The sequence below is a fragment of the Sarcophilus harrisii genome, chromosome 1 (assembly GCF_902635505.1).
Source record: "Sarcophilus harrisii chromosome 1, mSarHar1.11, whole genome shotgun sequence".
Classification (NCBI taxonomy): domain Eukaryota; kingdom Metazoa; phylum Chordata; class Mammalia; order Dasyuromorphia; family Dasyuridae; genus Sarcophilus; species Sarcophilus harrisii.
In genome coordinates, this window is record NC_045426.1 from 329269158 (window position 1) to 329285441 (window position 16284).

Below are 16284 nucleotides of genomic sequence, written 5' to 3' on the forward strand. Positions count from 1 at the left end.
GGGGTTGTTCTCTTTTGCCAAACTGTTGACAATTTTTCCTAATTCTCTTGCATCATCCTCATTTTCTCCCAATTTTTCTTTTCCCTCTTTCATATGATTTTTCAGTTCCTTCTTAGAACTCTTCCATGTGTTCTTCCTGGGCTTGAGACCACTTCCTGTTTTTCTTTGGGATTTTGCCCATAGGTTTTTTGATGCTGTTCTCTTCAGAGGTTGTGTCTTGATTTTCTCTGTCACCATATTAAACTTTCAAGGATCAGATTTTTTTTAGTTTTCATCTCTTTTGGCCTTTTTCCTTTTTTTAAATTTGAGCTCTGTTCCTATGGTAGAAGGGGTATTGTCTCAGGTTTTTGCACCAGACCCTAGTTGTTTGCCTGGTTCTGCATTCTGATATTGCCCTAAATAAAGCCCAAGGAAAATCTTGTGTCTAGTGCTTAGCTAAGGGTGTGGGATGGGGGAGGTAACTGGCACTGTGGGAGGCAGCAGGATCTGGAAGCTTACCTAGTGCTGAGCTAAGAGTCCTAGAGCTAAGAGTCTGGTGCATGTTGAGGCCAGTGACATATTTCTGCATTTTCCTGTGACTACAACTGAAGCCCATAGTAGTCTGAGTCCTGGAGGTTACCTGTTTTCCCATGGCTTTGCTGAAACATGTGGCATTTCTCAGAGCTGGAACATGCCCATTTCTCTAGCTATGCTGAGACACAGCAGATTCTAACAGCATTTGCCTGTATTTACTGAGATGGGGCTCAGTATCTCTTTCTGGCTTGCTGAAATGGGGACTTTCAGCTGGCTTTCTGGGATGCTCCCTGTCCTGAACTGCACTCTTATCTAAAGCGCACTTTTCTGCCAATCTTCCAAGTTTCTTGGGCTCCAAGTTTGTTTCACCCTATCTTTTTTCTGGTTCTGCTATTCCAGAATTTGTTTTGGAGTGGTATTTTTATGGATGTTTGGAAGTGAGCATTCTATATTCCTGACTCCTGGAAATCTTGTCCCTTTTTATATTTAATTCTCAATATCCTACATTTAGAATTTTCTCACAGGATTGAATGATTATCATTTAACAGACCCTTTATTAGCTGACAAATTTGAAATCTTGATTTACAGAAAAAGAAGAAACTAATAATAACTAGTATTTATGTCATGCTTTAAGATTTAAAAAGTACTTTTACATATATTCTTTTCATGTTATCCTCACAACCACTCTCTGACATAGGTGCTATTATTATTCCCACTTTACAATGAGGAATATGATTAGGGGTCTCAAAGTTTATAAGGCAAAGTCTGAATTGAAGTCTTCCTAACTCTGGGTCCAGAACTCTGTTCATGGCCCCACTTAACCCCAGTGTAAGTCAAGTACAAATGAGAAATTAAGTAATGAGTGAAGTAAACATTGGTCAAGAAGAACCACAAAGCAAGTACACCTTATGGAAAACTCAAAGTTAACAACTTTTTAAAAGCATTTTGTTTTTGGTTTTTTCAGGCTATCAAATGGAGGAAGCCAGCTAAAGACACACTGGGGCCCCTGGCCGATCATAATGGAAATAGCAAGCTCAAAGATTGAAGGCACTGTCAAAGGAACTGAATGAATTCAGATTTCCCAGAGGCTTTATGAAGAGTGGTCTGTCCTGGGATATCTGAGAGCTGGTGATTTGATTCTAGCTTTCTTTTTTGCGTCTTCGTTTTTCTTCTCCACTGCCCCAACCTCTTTTGTTTATCCCCTTTCCCTTTTGTTTTCCACAGCCTTCTTGAGCGCCTTACATAGGGTGTTAGCCAAAATTGCCCTATATATAAGAGGGAATGGCCATTTTTAAAGTGCTACAGGGCTCAGGAGGTCCCAAAGTGCTGTCTCTAGGGTTCCTCAAAGGTTGAGGTTATAGCTTCAACATGGTTAGCAACACATTAGTGCATTAGACTCAAATCCCAAGGAATTCAGAGATGTAACAGAAGTAACAATAACAGTTGGGCTCCTCATTCTTATTCTTCCCAGGTTTTACTATCCTCGTTTATTATTAATTGATTCTGGAACTCTCCTGTTAAAATGGATGCCTTCACCATCCATATCTTACAAATAAACCAAAGAAAACATTTACTGAGCACCTTACTCTGTACAACGTACTGTGTTAGGTAACATGGAAGGAACAGTACCTCTTATTAAAAATCTTACATTTTAGAATAGAAATTCTTAAGCCTAGGTCCATATATTTGGAAATTTGTATGTGTGTGTATGTGTGTATAATATACATATACATATACACACTTTGTACATGCACATATATACACACATGAATTTGAAAATGTGTATTTATGTCTGTGTTGTGTTATATGTGTGTGCATATTATATTGTTAACTACATTTCAATGTCTTTTCTTTATAATCTTAAGTCTTATTTTTTACATTTAAAACAGTCAAAGGAGTCCATACGTTGCATCAGTCTTCCAAAGGAGCCAATATCACAATGTTAGAAAGCCTTCTTCTAGAGCGCTGATTCTGGAGCCAGAGAACTTAGCTTCCCATCCTATGGCTGCTACTTATTGATTGCATAACATTCAACAAGTGATCTCACTGCTCCTAGCTTTGATTTCTCCAATTTTAAGATGAGTGTATGAAGAAGTGAGATGGCCTCTGAGGTCTCTTCTAGCTTTAGATCTATGAACTTATGACATATGATCCCACAAATATAATTATAATTTAAGCAAGTGAGGACATGCTAAAAAGAAGTATAGAGAACTAGAGATTGCAGAAAAGGGAGGAATCTTTCCCCTTGGGAGGTAGGGAAAAAAGCAGGCAGATTTTGTGTTACTTTTAATAACTAAACTCCCTCCATAACGAATCTCCTCAATCACAAACCCTATTTTGGCAAAGTGCCAAAGTAAGTTAAGCTCCATAGTGTCATGGTCTGACTCTTACCTGCCTTTTATTTTCCCTAGCATGGTGGACATAGTAGGTCCTCTGTAAATGTGTATAGAATGAACAAACAAAACAATGTTGTTTCTTCTACTCTCTAGGTCAATTTGTATCCCTGGACAATCTAGAACACTAATACCTGTCACCATCAAGCTAAGCATATAATCCATTCCAAAGACACATCATTTTAAATTTATTTGAGATAGCAAATTCAAATGCTTATTTATGAATATTTAATAGATAACATGCAAGTAATTTCCAAATGATGATTGTCACATTTATACTGATTTGTACTGACACTAAGGTAGCCTAACAGGTAGCTGAATATTACCTACTAAAAAGCTCATGACAAAAATGATTTTCACTTAAGAAAAACAATGCATTTTCCTCCAAAAACAGAGATAATCATGTGCTATTCTAGAAAGTAAACAGGTAGTAAAGGACTAATAAATATTGACAATTTTTATGTTTGGTTAATCCTTGTTCCAAGCACCATTCTCCCTGGGTTACTATGGGAATTCTGAAGATTTTCATAAACCTCCATTAATGAAATCTAAACTTAAGGTCATCAAGAATATCTTCTAGTAGATATATCACAAGTTGTCAGGAAGAATGAATATGACTGGATTTAATTCTAAAATCAAGAGTCTAAGTCTGCTGGCATCTGGATCAGATTGAAGATCCAGTAACCCTAGAAAATAGAAAATCTTTCATTTAGACTCTTTAGATAACCCATAAAACTCAGAATTTGTGGCCCATCAGCTGAACAGCTCAACCTGTTTCAACAGTGCCAACATTATGTTCTGATGTTGAGTTGTTTTACCCTTTTACCTTCCCACATCCCAAAACATCAGCTGTTTGGGACTGCTTCAAGCAAGAAAGCTGTGGTACAGAACTGGGTTAATTTTGCCTTGGAGTAGATTCATCTTGAACTCAGTTACAGGTCTTTTTGGATAAGGGGAATATAAAATTACTTCTGAAACTGACAAAGAAGTTTCCTGGGATTAATATCAATCCTCTATGCCTTCCCTTTTGGTCAGTGCTTGATTCTTCTTGGTTCACACCACTTCACAAACATTAACCTCCTCCCTCTTCTCCCAATTGTTATTTCTACCTTATCTGGTTCCTGATCCTATATTGTAGATTCTTCAGGCTACTACCACATCCTCTTCCTTTGGATAATATCTTTAAATTATCTTTAAGATAATATATTTTAATAACAAATGTTGCAGGTGAAGAAAAAGAAAAATGTAAGCAGACCTAAGATTGGAGATGGGGCTGGGGAAGAGAAAAAAAGTCTCACAAAGAAAATCATGGCAGAAAAAATGAAGTGACTGGAAAAAAAAATCTATTAGTACTTTTAATGTCCAATCCTTGTGCTTTCTTTCACTGGAGGCCTTTAAGTGGAAGGCAGACTGATCACCTGTTAGGGATCACATAAAAGGGATTTTTGTTTAGCTACCAAAGTTTTGACTAGTTGACATCGACCAGTCTCTTCCAACTCTGGGCTTCTGTGAAAGTTTCCTGAATCCACTTTTGGTCAAATTCAAATCTATTCTTTATTCAGTATTCTGCCAAAATATATTTAAGCCCTCTGGCATTATTAAGCAGGTTGAATTAAAGTTAGTTAAACCCCTTCAAAAACAATTGTAATGCAATGATACTAATAGTAGATTTAGAGTGAGGAGTCATGGATTCAAATCTCAGTGCCTTGGATTTCTAATATCCATCCTACCCAATTTTCAGATTTCTTAGTGTCAATTCAAAGAAAAAGAAGGATCTGGAGCATGAAATTAATGAGGACTTGAGGACAAGAAATTAACAATTCAGTGAGCTTGTTTCCTAGGTCTCACTCAGGTCCTTTCTACTACCTCACATTGGTACAACTCCTTTATTATACATTATTAGGCTTCTCATTGGGTTCCTCCCTGACTGCTGGTCCAGTTGGTCTGTTTTCATAGGTAAATGGAGTTTTCCAGATCCATAGAATCATAACATTCTAGAATTTAGAACAGATTCTTATTGGCAATAAAGACAAACTTCCTGTCACATGGATGAGTGTCCCACCACCACAGAACAAGACTGCAAATGGTCAGCCAGTGTCTACTCAAATATTTCCAGGAACATCCTTCTTCCCTCTCCAATCCCTTCCTTCTCAATGCACATTACTTAGTATGGGTCCAATTCACTTGCTTCTCATGACATCACTTCCCTGATGTCATGGTTATCTTCAAGAATAAAGCACAAACTACATTGTCCTAAAAACTGCCAACCCTATTTCCTTTTACTTTTACTTCTTTTTACTTCTCACATTCTAATAAGTGATAAGACCTAGTGACTAAAGTACTAGCCTTAAAATTGGAAAACCTGAGTTCAAAGTCCCATTTCTGATACCTACTAGCTGTGTGACCATAGACAATTCTTTTAAATTCACTAAGCTTTAATATCTTCAATAGTAAAGCCGAGGTAATAACAATAGTAGTGTTTGTCCCATAGGACTATCATGGGACCAAAATGAGATATATAAAGCACTCTGTATTAACATAAATTATTAACAATCCTGTCTTTCCAATAACCAGCATTCCCACTGATCCTACTTTAAAGATACACTCCCATTTCTGCCTCCATTGCTATATTAGAAAACAATTAGAAAGTGCTAATTAGAAAATTGCTAATATATTAGTATTATCAAGGAGAGGTATAAATGAATGATTTTTTAAAAATTAGATCAAATTTTGAGGTTATGTTTTTATTAAATTCAATTCATAATGTATTTCAAACTCCTGTCCTATGACTAGCAGTAAGCATCTTATAGTTTTTGAAGGTTTTATGTCATGAAAAGAGAATTTAGCTCCTTTAGTACTGGGATGGCTTTTTAAAAGAAACTATTTTAACATAGGAGATAAATAACAGGAGTTAAGATTAGACCTTTCACAACACTTTCCCTAAACACAGATGGGGAAAGTGACCCAAATCTGGAAACGTAGCTCAATTTTCTTGATGGGCATCAGAAAGTAGGGAATATTTCTGGGTCTAATAAAAGATCTTGAATTCAATCAAACTTATTCTTTGCTTATTCCCTTTATATACTACAAGGTTTTATCTAACATTCACCATTGAGAGAAGTTGTCCAGTCTAGAGTTTTCAACTACTAACCCTATGTTTCTTCTAATGCCATCCGTCCTTTTAAGGAAATCAAGTATAATTTCAACATTTGTCCTTCCTGACCTGCAGAAATAAATCTTCATTCCCCAAAAGATGTGAAACTATTGACTGCTATCTTCTCTAAGGAGAGAGAAGCATCAGTTTTTAAGACTTCAAAAAGCAAAATCTTGAAATAAAGCTAAAAGTATCTTATATCTTGCCAAAAATATACCTTTTCTTCTTTCATCCCATCCTATGTCCAACTTAAATGTTTGCCTTAGTATCTTACCTAAGAAAATTCTGAAATTTGTAATGTAAATCAAAAAGGAAAAATGAGTTTTGTTTTGTTTTACTACTAAAATACCAGTTCAAGATACCAAATTACTTTTCTTTGGGATACTTGCCACAACCCTTTCTCCCTTAAGTAGTCTTTCCCTCTCCTCCCACCCTTCCCCACTTTACAAGAAATTGACCACCTTAGCCTCCAACTGTCATGGAACTCTGAGATCAACTGTGTTCTTTTAGGGTGGTTATAAATGTTTGTGCTATAAAGTCTTGCTCACAATCTTTTCCAGAGTTCTAAACAGTTAAACCCTGAGCGCTCCCATCTTGATGACTTACCTATGCTTTCTTTTATTTTTGAGACTATGATCTCATGAAACTATATGTTATGAGGATTGTTGTTTATAAAGCATCAAACACTGGGCTAGGGATTGGGTCATCTCAGCTGTTGCTGAGAACTACTTTCTCGAGCAACAATACCATGCCATTGGGACAACTGCCATACCATCACCAAGCCACAAACATTGGGCTTGAGAGCCATGATCTGCTCTATGTCCTGGTTCCAGGGTCAGGGAAACTCATGGCTGCATAGATTGACAAAGTCCTAAGGATAAATGAAATCAATTTCACCCCGACTTGCTAACAAGATTTCCCTGGATCCCAACTCCCTCCCAAGATTTCCCCAAGGTTTTTTGACCATTGGACTAAGGATATACAACATCTCAACCACCAACCCACTCATTCGCCATGCCCAAACTCCACCACAAGGCCAGTTCTAATGCTGTGGACTCTCTATGTCCTGATTCCTGGGACGAGGCCATATCTGTGCTATCATCATCCTATTCTCACCAGAATGTGGCTTCACTGAGCCTGAGGGACCACAATAGTGTCACAAACTCCCTATTCTGATGCCTCAGTCCCTGGCAGAGAGCCTGGGAGTTTCACAAAAGGGGTTTCACAAAAGAAGCAGACCAGGGATGGATAAAGCAATAGTCCATTTAGACATGACCAAATGTAATTCACTCAAGAGGAAAGACAAGGCCTGATAGGAAACACCTGGAAACGGGGACTTGGACAGGGAGAAACAAGGAAAAGATACAATTTAGGAGGTTGCTGGAACATCGGGAGGGATCCTCTTCAGGACATGACAGGAAGAAGAGAGTGGATCAGACAGAGTGGGTCCTTGGGAGAGAGCACCCCCAAACTTGGCACAGCAACCTTTGTCAAACACTTCATCATTCCTTGTCAGTGCAGAGATGCTAGGGTGGCACTTATCTTCAGATCAAGCAGCCCAACAAAGCTAAAAAGGTCACGGTTTTCTAGGGAGGGGTCAGATTTTCTCTGGTGGGTTTCCCATATTTAATGTTGTAGGCAAGGAGAGGTAGGCATTGTCAAAAGCTCAAGATGCCTATGAATTGAAATAGGGGAATATTATATCATTGTTGAGAATGGAATTTTCGCAGAAAAATAATGGCGTAAGGGAGTCTAGTTGGACAGTGCCCCATTTCAAGAAGAGAGTCTGCCACAAGTTAGCCATGTTAAATCCATGAGCCTTGAGGCTTTGGAATTTCTGCACCGTGCTATGACCAAGCCGTATAGTGAAAATCGGGGCTAAAGCTGGGCCATCATCACCTCCTAATCATCAGTCCAGACTATGCAACAACTACCAGGCTGCAGCCATGCTTACAACCCAGACCATAGAGCCAATGCTCCACCAGACAGCCATCAAAAGGCAGCTGCTGCCCAGATAACATGGCTAAAGTTGCATTTGCTCTGAAAGCAATGAGCCTCAAAACTCTTAACACACTCTGGCCATTAGGTCCTAACTTCATCCTACTTGGATCCTGAGGATGAGGCTGTCTTAGCCTTCAGACTGACTGTGCAGGCACTAGTGAGTCTGAGGGTTCTTGGGAAGGAAAACACGGGACCAAACCACTTTTAGTAGCAAGACAGTTTATTGGAAGGTTATACAGGGTAATTCAAGGTACTCAGTGTCTCCGCCAGAGATAGGGATATTTAAGCATAATCACCCATGGCCCCTACTTCTTTCCTTCAGTGGGTTGGTGGGCCCAAAGGATTGGGTGGAAATGGAGACAATTAGCAAGACATCACTTATTCTAAATGGCCCGCTCTTTTTTGGTGCTGAAGAATTTTATACCCTTGGGTTCAGACCTCCCCATCCCCCACCACTGGGTATTGCTTATTCTTTACTTGGGTGGAGATAAAAGCCAAGAAACTGGCACTGTGCCAAGGACTCAGGGTATGCAAACCACTGGGGAAAAGGGTAGGGGGGACTATAAGATAAGGATTGACCCTCAATCTGTTCCAGTGGTCTTCAAATTTAGGGAGGTTTCACAAAAGAATTCACAGACTCAATAATGCAGAAAGCAATAGTTCTTTTTTATTGTGATGGGGCTTAGCTCACACCAGAAGAACGCAAAAATTTTAAATACCCAGAGGCTGGGAAATAGTGAGCCAAAAGGGAGAAGAGTTCTGGGCAAAGGGTACAGATGGATTTTAGGCACAAGAAAGAGAGTCAATATACCCTGGATGTGATGATCTTCAGGCTGTAGCAGGAAGAGGAAAAGGGAGTCAATGATAGCTCTAGAAAAGGCTTCCTGCCTCCTCTGACTTGTCACACTCAAACTAATAGCAAACTTTCACTACCCCTCCTAGTTGATGGGTAGAGATGCCTGGGTCTTTTATCACTTCCACATCAGGGCAGCTTAGATGAACCCCAAAGAGGGTCAAAGGTTTTAATGGTTCCCTCTTCCATTCAGTCCTCATAGGCTTGCAGGGGAACTAGTGGGGAGAGGTTCTGAATTAGTACAAATTACTAGTAAGGGTAATTTGCACAAGAGTGTGGCTTGCAAAGACTTTTGTCTTAGGGCATAGGGATGGAGCTCAAGGAAATGAGAAGCAGGATTCATTTGCCTCAAAAACATCCTGTCACAGATAATTTTGTGCTACTTCAATCCACCGTTTGACAAAATGGCAAAAGTGGCAAAAACACTATATCCTGAGGGGAAACTGATTTTGTTCCTGGGTCACCTGGAGTTTCCAAAACCTCACTTAAGTAGTTCCTTAACCACAGTTTGACCACCAGCTATGTGGTGCTATATTATAAATGTATCATAAGGGTACCTTTACACATAAAGATGAGACATTAGTCCCATGGGTTTTGATCACCATTAAAAAAAAATTCAACCACTGTTTATTCCATGATATCAGGGATAAGGTGATACTTGGAGCTGGGAAAGAAGCTATCAAGGAAGGGGAGATAGTTGACAGGAACAGGTTGTAGGATCTGAGACAGACTTTCTAGATTGTATTTCTCAGATTCCCTTCCTCCCTTCCAGGTAAATAGTGTCTTGTGGTACTATCCATAGTAAGGAATTCGTTATTCCACATTGGTTAAACCATTTGGAATTGACATTCTGTGATAAAAGTATAGGGTATCTACAGTCCTCCCTGCCAACAGGGCAGAGTTAGACTTAATCATACAGCTGTAACATAGGGCAAGAAAGCAAATGCCACAATCAGGATGAGTTCCCACCATTGAACAATTGATTTCATGGGGCAATGAGATTGAAGACTAGGCCTTCTTTAATCATTTGGAGGTACATAGATGGCAATGGCTTCCCCTTGATATATATATAATATATATATATATATACCCATTATTTTCTTTCTATGAGGATCAGGGTTTCTGCAGGGAATAACTTGCCTCCTTTGGGAGTTGGCCATGGCTGTCTCCCAGCTTCTGTGTGGCATCTTCTCATGTAAAGTAAAAGTGCAAATGGGATTCAGGCATATATCAGTCAAATTGGAGCCCTGTTTTCAAAATGATAGACTTGAGGACAAGCTTTGGTTAATACTAAATACAGGAGGGGTTCATCTGAGGGGTGAGTCTGCTTTAGTAAGAACCAAACCTCCTTGGCTTTTATCTCCTCCCAAGTAGAGAATAATCAATACCCAGTGGTGGGGGAAGAGGATGTTCAAACCAGAGAAAAAAATTTACATGATCTGAGAAAGATGATATTTCAGGTTAGGACATAGAGGGTAGAAAATATTGTTAGGTTGATGACAACAATGTCATCATTAAAAATGAAGAATGATTTCAACTACTTTTTAGTAACTTGTGGTAATCCCTCTCCTCCCTCCATCCTGCATCTGCACTATTGGAGAGATGTGTCCATAAAAGAGTCTCTGACTTTACAGCCTATTGGAGGAGGAAATTTCCCTCTTACCCCGTCTTTGACACACACACTGGGACTTCGTCCTTGGTCAGCAGTATCCCTCGCTGTTGGGTCTTTTGCCACACATCAGCTGAAAGCCATTTTTGTTGATACATGTGCTCAGATAGCTAGAGATTTGGTCTTCAACCATGCCTTGATTCTTTCTCTTTTATAAATGTGGGTCCAACACAATCAATCTATGAGCAAGAGCTACGATGGACAGGTCTGCAGTCAGCCAGGTTGAAGACTCCTCCTATCACCTTTGTAAGACTGCTCCTCCAACCCCTTCCACTCTTTTCATTTTACTTCTCCAGGACTGATTCAAAAATCACAGGAGCCAGTCATAGCCATTACTTTGGCTTCAATCTCTTATCCATAAACACCCAGGAAACGGCCTGCTCACAGTTTCCTCTTGTTGATAAATTGCTGACTCATTCCCACCACAGTCATAAAAATCCCTAACAGCAGCACTGTGTGGAGGTGACCCTGGGTTCTTGAAAGCTATGCCAGGGGACCATAAGCTCTGGCAGGTTCTACCACGCTGGAATGGCTTCGAATATGGTCCCAGTAACAGACTGATGTCTGCTTTAGAGGACTAACTGAGCTAAGAACAAGAATCTCATCACCAAGCCACTTGGTGATTAATTCTTTGGCTCTGGCAACCCATCAAACCAATTTGGCATTCTTATTTTTATTAGCAAGTCTGCTAAAATAGAAGTGTTCAAACTGATGTATAAAACCAGGATTGGAATAGATTGACAAACCCATAGTCAGAAATAACTTTAGTCTCATTGGACAAAGACATAACCTGGGCAGATTAGGGCTTTTTCCCAAATGTAGCTAAATTTTAGAAGGGACCAAATCGGTTCCCTAAGCATAGTTAAGGTGGGGAGAGCCTAGGAAGATCCCTGTATATGGAAGTGGGGAGGAGTAAGATATTCATTCAATATTTTGGATTCTAGTAGAAACTGCTTATGCACCACGATCCCTATATGCCAAGGTCTGGGAAAATAGGAGCTGGGCATCTCCACTTCCTGGAGAGTCACTATAGTTCCAAAATCCTGGACACCTCCCCACAAGTCCTAAGGCTGGGAAAGAGTTATGAGCAATAATGAACAGCTTAATCTTTAAACCACCTCTTCCAAGGTTGCACCTGGAGAGAATGATAGGGTTGCCTAGTCACCAGCTGTGGCCACCTGTCACCCTGCCCATCCATGCCCTGGCTGTCTCTACTGCCTTCATGCCTCAGCAAAGAAAAATGGGTGTTTGGGGTCCTGTCTTATGAAGAGAGGACAGGAGATATTGGTGGCAGAAAATACAAGTGGGTCAGAAAAGGTGTTGGACTTCCTCATCACTATCTATCACTATTGCCTGGCTAGCATAGAGTTAGCAAGAAAAGTTAAAATAGAAAACTATTATCCTATATATCGTATCTTTCCTTTCACAGCCAAACTCCTAGAAAAAGCCATCTACAGTTCTCGCCTCCACTTCTTCACCTCCCACTTCTCAAACCCTCGCAATCTGGCTTCCTCTATCATTACTCAGCTGAAATGACTCTCTCCAAAGTTACCAAGGATTTCTCAATTGCTAAATCCAGTAGCCTTTTCTTAGTCTTCATCCTTCCTGACTTTAGCCGTCTGCCTGGACACATTCTTCATAGTTCCATTTTCATCACAGTTCTCGTGGCTTAATTCTAAATTTTCTGACCTCTCCTTCTTAGTCTCCTTTGATCAGTAATTATCCATGTGCCAACTTTCCAGCCAGGAATGTGTCTCAAGGCTCAATGCTGGGACCTCTTTTCTTTCTGTACTCTCTCTTGGTGATCTCATAAGCTCCAATGAGTTTAATTATCATCTCTTTGCAAATGACTCCCAGATCTACTGTAGGTAGACATTCCTAATCTTTCACCCAAGCTCTAGTTCCATGACACCAACTGCTTGTCCTTTAGACATCTCCAGCAAGATGTCTCATTGGTACCTCAAAACTTAATGTCTCTAAAAGTATGTTTTCTGAGGCTTCCTCCAAACTAATTTGTGTTGAAGCCACGGCCATCCTTCTGATTACCCAGATTTGCAATTGAGACATCATTCTTGATCCTTCCCCCCCTTCATTGTCCATGTGCAATCAGTTGCCAAGTCTTGTAGATTCTAGTTTCTCCACAACTCTTAGCATCTGTCCCCTTCCCTTGGCTCTACTCCAAAGTTGCCATTCTAGTTCAGGTGGTCCTCATCTCCCTTCTGGACTATAGTAACAGTCTCTTAATTAGATTCCCGGACTCCAGGCTCTCCTCTGCATCCTCTACACAACTGCCTAAATAATCTTCCTAAAGCGCGAGTCTGACTGTCACTCCCATGCTCGATCTTCCAGAGCCTTCTAAGGCTTCTGGACAAAATTGTTGCTTCTAAGACAAAATACAAACTCCTCAGTTTGGCATTTAAAGCCCTTTATAATCTAGCTCTGGCCTACCTTTCCAGGCTTATTTCATGATACTCCTCTCACACGCTCTACATTCCAGTCACACTGACCTACTTGCTATTCACCAAAGTTGGCATTCTGCCTCTTATCTACATGCCTTTCTCAGCCCAGGGACCATGTTCCCTACATGCAGAATATACCTCCTCCTTACCACCATTTCCCAGAATTCTCAGTTTTCTCTAAGGTCTGACTAATGTACAAACTCCTAAGAAAAAAAATTTCTTTATTCCCCCCTGGGCAATAGTATTGGGAGTCTTCCTCCTTTTGTTATGTCAGTATTTATCCTCTCAATAAAAGGTAAGCATCCCATGAAGAGAGACTTTTTTTCTATTTTTTCTTTGTATCCCCAATGCCTTAGCAAAGTGCCTTGTATACAATAGGCACTTAATAATCACTTCTTGAATTATAGTAGAAACTACCTGATGATCTGCAAGGATTGGCTCTTACCATTAGTGTCTTGGGGGAGGGTGTCTGTCTCTCCCTGGTCCTGTCCCCAAACCCACTTCTCTCACTTTCATCTCCCTCACTTCTCTCCACTACTCCCCACCAGCCCCCATTCACCCAAAAGCTGAGAGCAGCTTCCCTGTTACTAGGCCCAGATGCAAAAATTCCTAGTTACAGCTGTCACTGGATCCCACCCTACACAGAATGTTTCACCACTTATAAACATTGAAAAACATCAAACTATCTGCATATATGTTAGGCAGATGTTTTATCACATAGCCATAATGCAAATCCAACTCACTATCAAAGCATGGCACCTTGAAGGGCACTTAAAAACATCTAAGCGATTCCAGCATGGTCACAACACAGAATTAAAGTCACCAGGACAGTCGATGATAGCTGAGATGGATAAAGCCCTTCAAGATTTACTTGGTGTTTACCAATCATTTCACTGAATCCTCACAACAGCCCTATGAGGTAGACCCTAGAGGCAGTATCCTCTTATCTTTACAGGACCCAGGAAAATGAAGGCACTCATTTCCCAGAAGAAGAGTGGCAGTAATCAGCAGAGGCTGGGATTTAGGCCCAGGTCTTTTCTGACTCTTAGATTATAGTTTCAGGGATTTGTCTTAGGTGTATCCCCATCACTTAACTCTCAAACCTGAAATGGCCAGGCTTGGCTTAGAAGAGTCTTCGGGAGTTAGGAGGTGGACGATAACTAGTGCTATGATAATAAACGGGAGGATGAAGTGGAATGCGAAGAATCAGGTGAAGGTGGCTTTTTCTACTGAAAAACCCCCACAAATTCACTCTGCTAGGGTGGTGAGTTCCTATTTGTCAAAATTCAGTTCAAAGGGGAAAAGAATCTTTGCACTATTCTGCAAGAGATAAAAGAGAGCATTGTATCCAGAAGTCACAGGGCCTTGGGAAGAATTATCCCAAAGAGGAGACAAATGACAATAGCCAGTCAAAAAAGGGAAGAACATTAGGCAGCCCCTACACTCTGTTGCTGTTGCTACATGTTGGATCTAGGTTGATGGCTAGCCCAGATTCCTGTCCCAAAGTACTTCCCAGAGGTAATATAAATGGACGCCTGAGGAGTGGACAGACCCAACTTTTTGGAAAGTATTAAGAGTGACCTTCCTAAAGCCCTAACTCTTATTAAATGATCCTAATCTACTCATCACAGATTAGAAGTAACATTTTCAAGTATTAGACTGTCTTGTTTCATTTATCCAAGATGGCGCACATTTTCAGTTGTTCCATTTTGTTGTGTTAAACATATAAACATAAATATAAACTCCTTTTGTTAAGGAGACTTCAAAACTTTTACAGTAGGAAAACTTATAGAATCATCATAGATCATTGATAGGAATACAGGAGACTTATTCCTAGTCATCAGGAGTCATTTCACTCCTTGGGCTACGGGGTCTTTGGAATGAATGTGTTACTGATAAGTAAGTGGCTTTAGCAAGGGGATTCGTGCTTAAGAGAATAGGATGGGACTTGAAGCTGGAGGTGAAACAAAAGAGCTTGTGATTGATTTCATGGGTTTTCAGAGAGTGGCACTAGAAGGGGGCTGCATTATGGTTGGTAAGCATCACTCCCTACAGCCTTCCCTCCACAAATCCACACTGTGCTTTCTCTTAGAGGAAATGGATGGAGCTGGAAAGGGCAGTGCAATAGGGAGAGTCTCTTTCAGAGTGTACTAATTACTGCCTGCCACTGCCAGTTGTCTGAGATTATTAGACTTCAGAAAGAGGAAGTAAGAATAGAGCCATAGAAGCAAATTCCAGAAATGGGTCTCTTCCCTCCATCTCTCTTAATGCCTGTGTGGATGAGGTTCTTGTTAAGGAGTGTTTGTAAATGAGTTGGGGCAGAAGAGGGGGAGAGAGGAGGAATAAAATGTGAAGCAAGCTCCTTGGCAGTTATGTCTGGAATTTAATGTGAGGAATAATGCATCATCATACAGGCAGAGGTGACAGGTGACTGAGCCGACTTCAGTCTATTTAAAAGGTACAGACTGACTTCTATTTCCTTGAATCTAGACCTGACCCTCATTTTCTAACCTGGCAGGTCCTATTAAGAATTAACTGGAGCTTGATAGAACAGTCAATTGATTTATAAATTGCTGCCCTGTAGTTTTATTTACAATTCAGCCTAAAATTGAGGCAAATAACTTTTAAGCCAGCAAGGATGAGGAAGGCCCGAGTCTGATAAGACCATTATTTTAGCAGAGCATCTATTAGTACCATGAGTGTTCTTGGAGAGAAATCTTGACTTTTCAGGATCATTTTTCACTCATCATTCCCCTAATTTGTCCCTTGATGGTAGAATATATACCTTTCTTCACAGAGATGTTCTCAGGACAGAGCCCCCAGTACAATGTAAGGGGCTATTTGTTTTTCTTTGTATCCCTAACACTCAGCACAATGCTTTCCTTACACATAGCAGGTGCTTAATAAATGCCTAGTGAATGACTGAAGGGATGGATGGAAACAAATCTCAGGACTATTTTATTAGTTTTGGGATTTCAAGATAACAAACACTTCAAAAGTAGGAGTCAAAATTCTTAATTTGCACAAGCAAAAAAGCAAAAATGTACTGACTGAAACAAATGTATGGTCAAATGTACTCAAGGCTATAACTAGACTATCTATGGGAAAGCAGAGGAGAAACCCATATTATTTTTTGCCTCTCGTTTCCATTGCCTGAACTTTTCAGAGAAATGTATTTATGCATGCTGCTTTTACCCATATTTGCACAATGTTTTGGACTTGGGATCTTTTAGCATTGGCAA

General features: G+C 40.1%; 1 long non-coding RNA gene across 1 annotated transcript in view; it reads right to left on the bottom strand.

Moving 5' to 3' along the window:
* Positions 1 to 6635, bottom strand: part of LOC116420468 — a 68186-nt gene extending 61551 nt beyond the window's left edge. The window contains exon 1 of the long non-coding RNA XR_004230798.1: positions 6058 to 6635. This is a non-coding gene — a long non-coding RNA (uncharacterized LOC116420468). The remainder of the gene's footprint in view (positions 1 to 6057) is intronic.
* Between the last annotated feature and the right edge of the window lie 9649 nt (positions 6636 to 16284).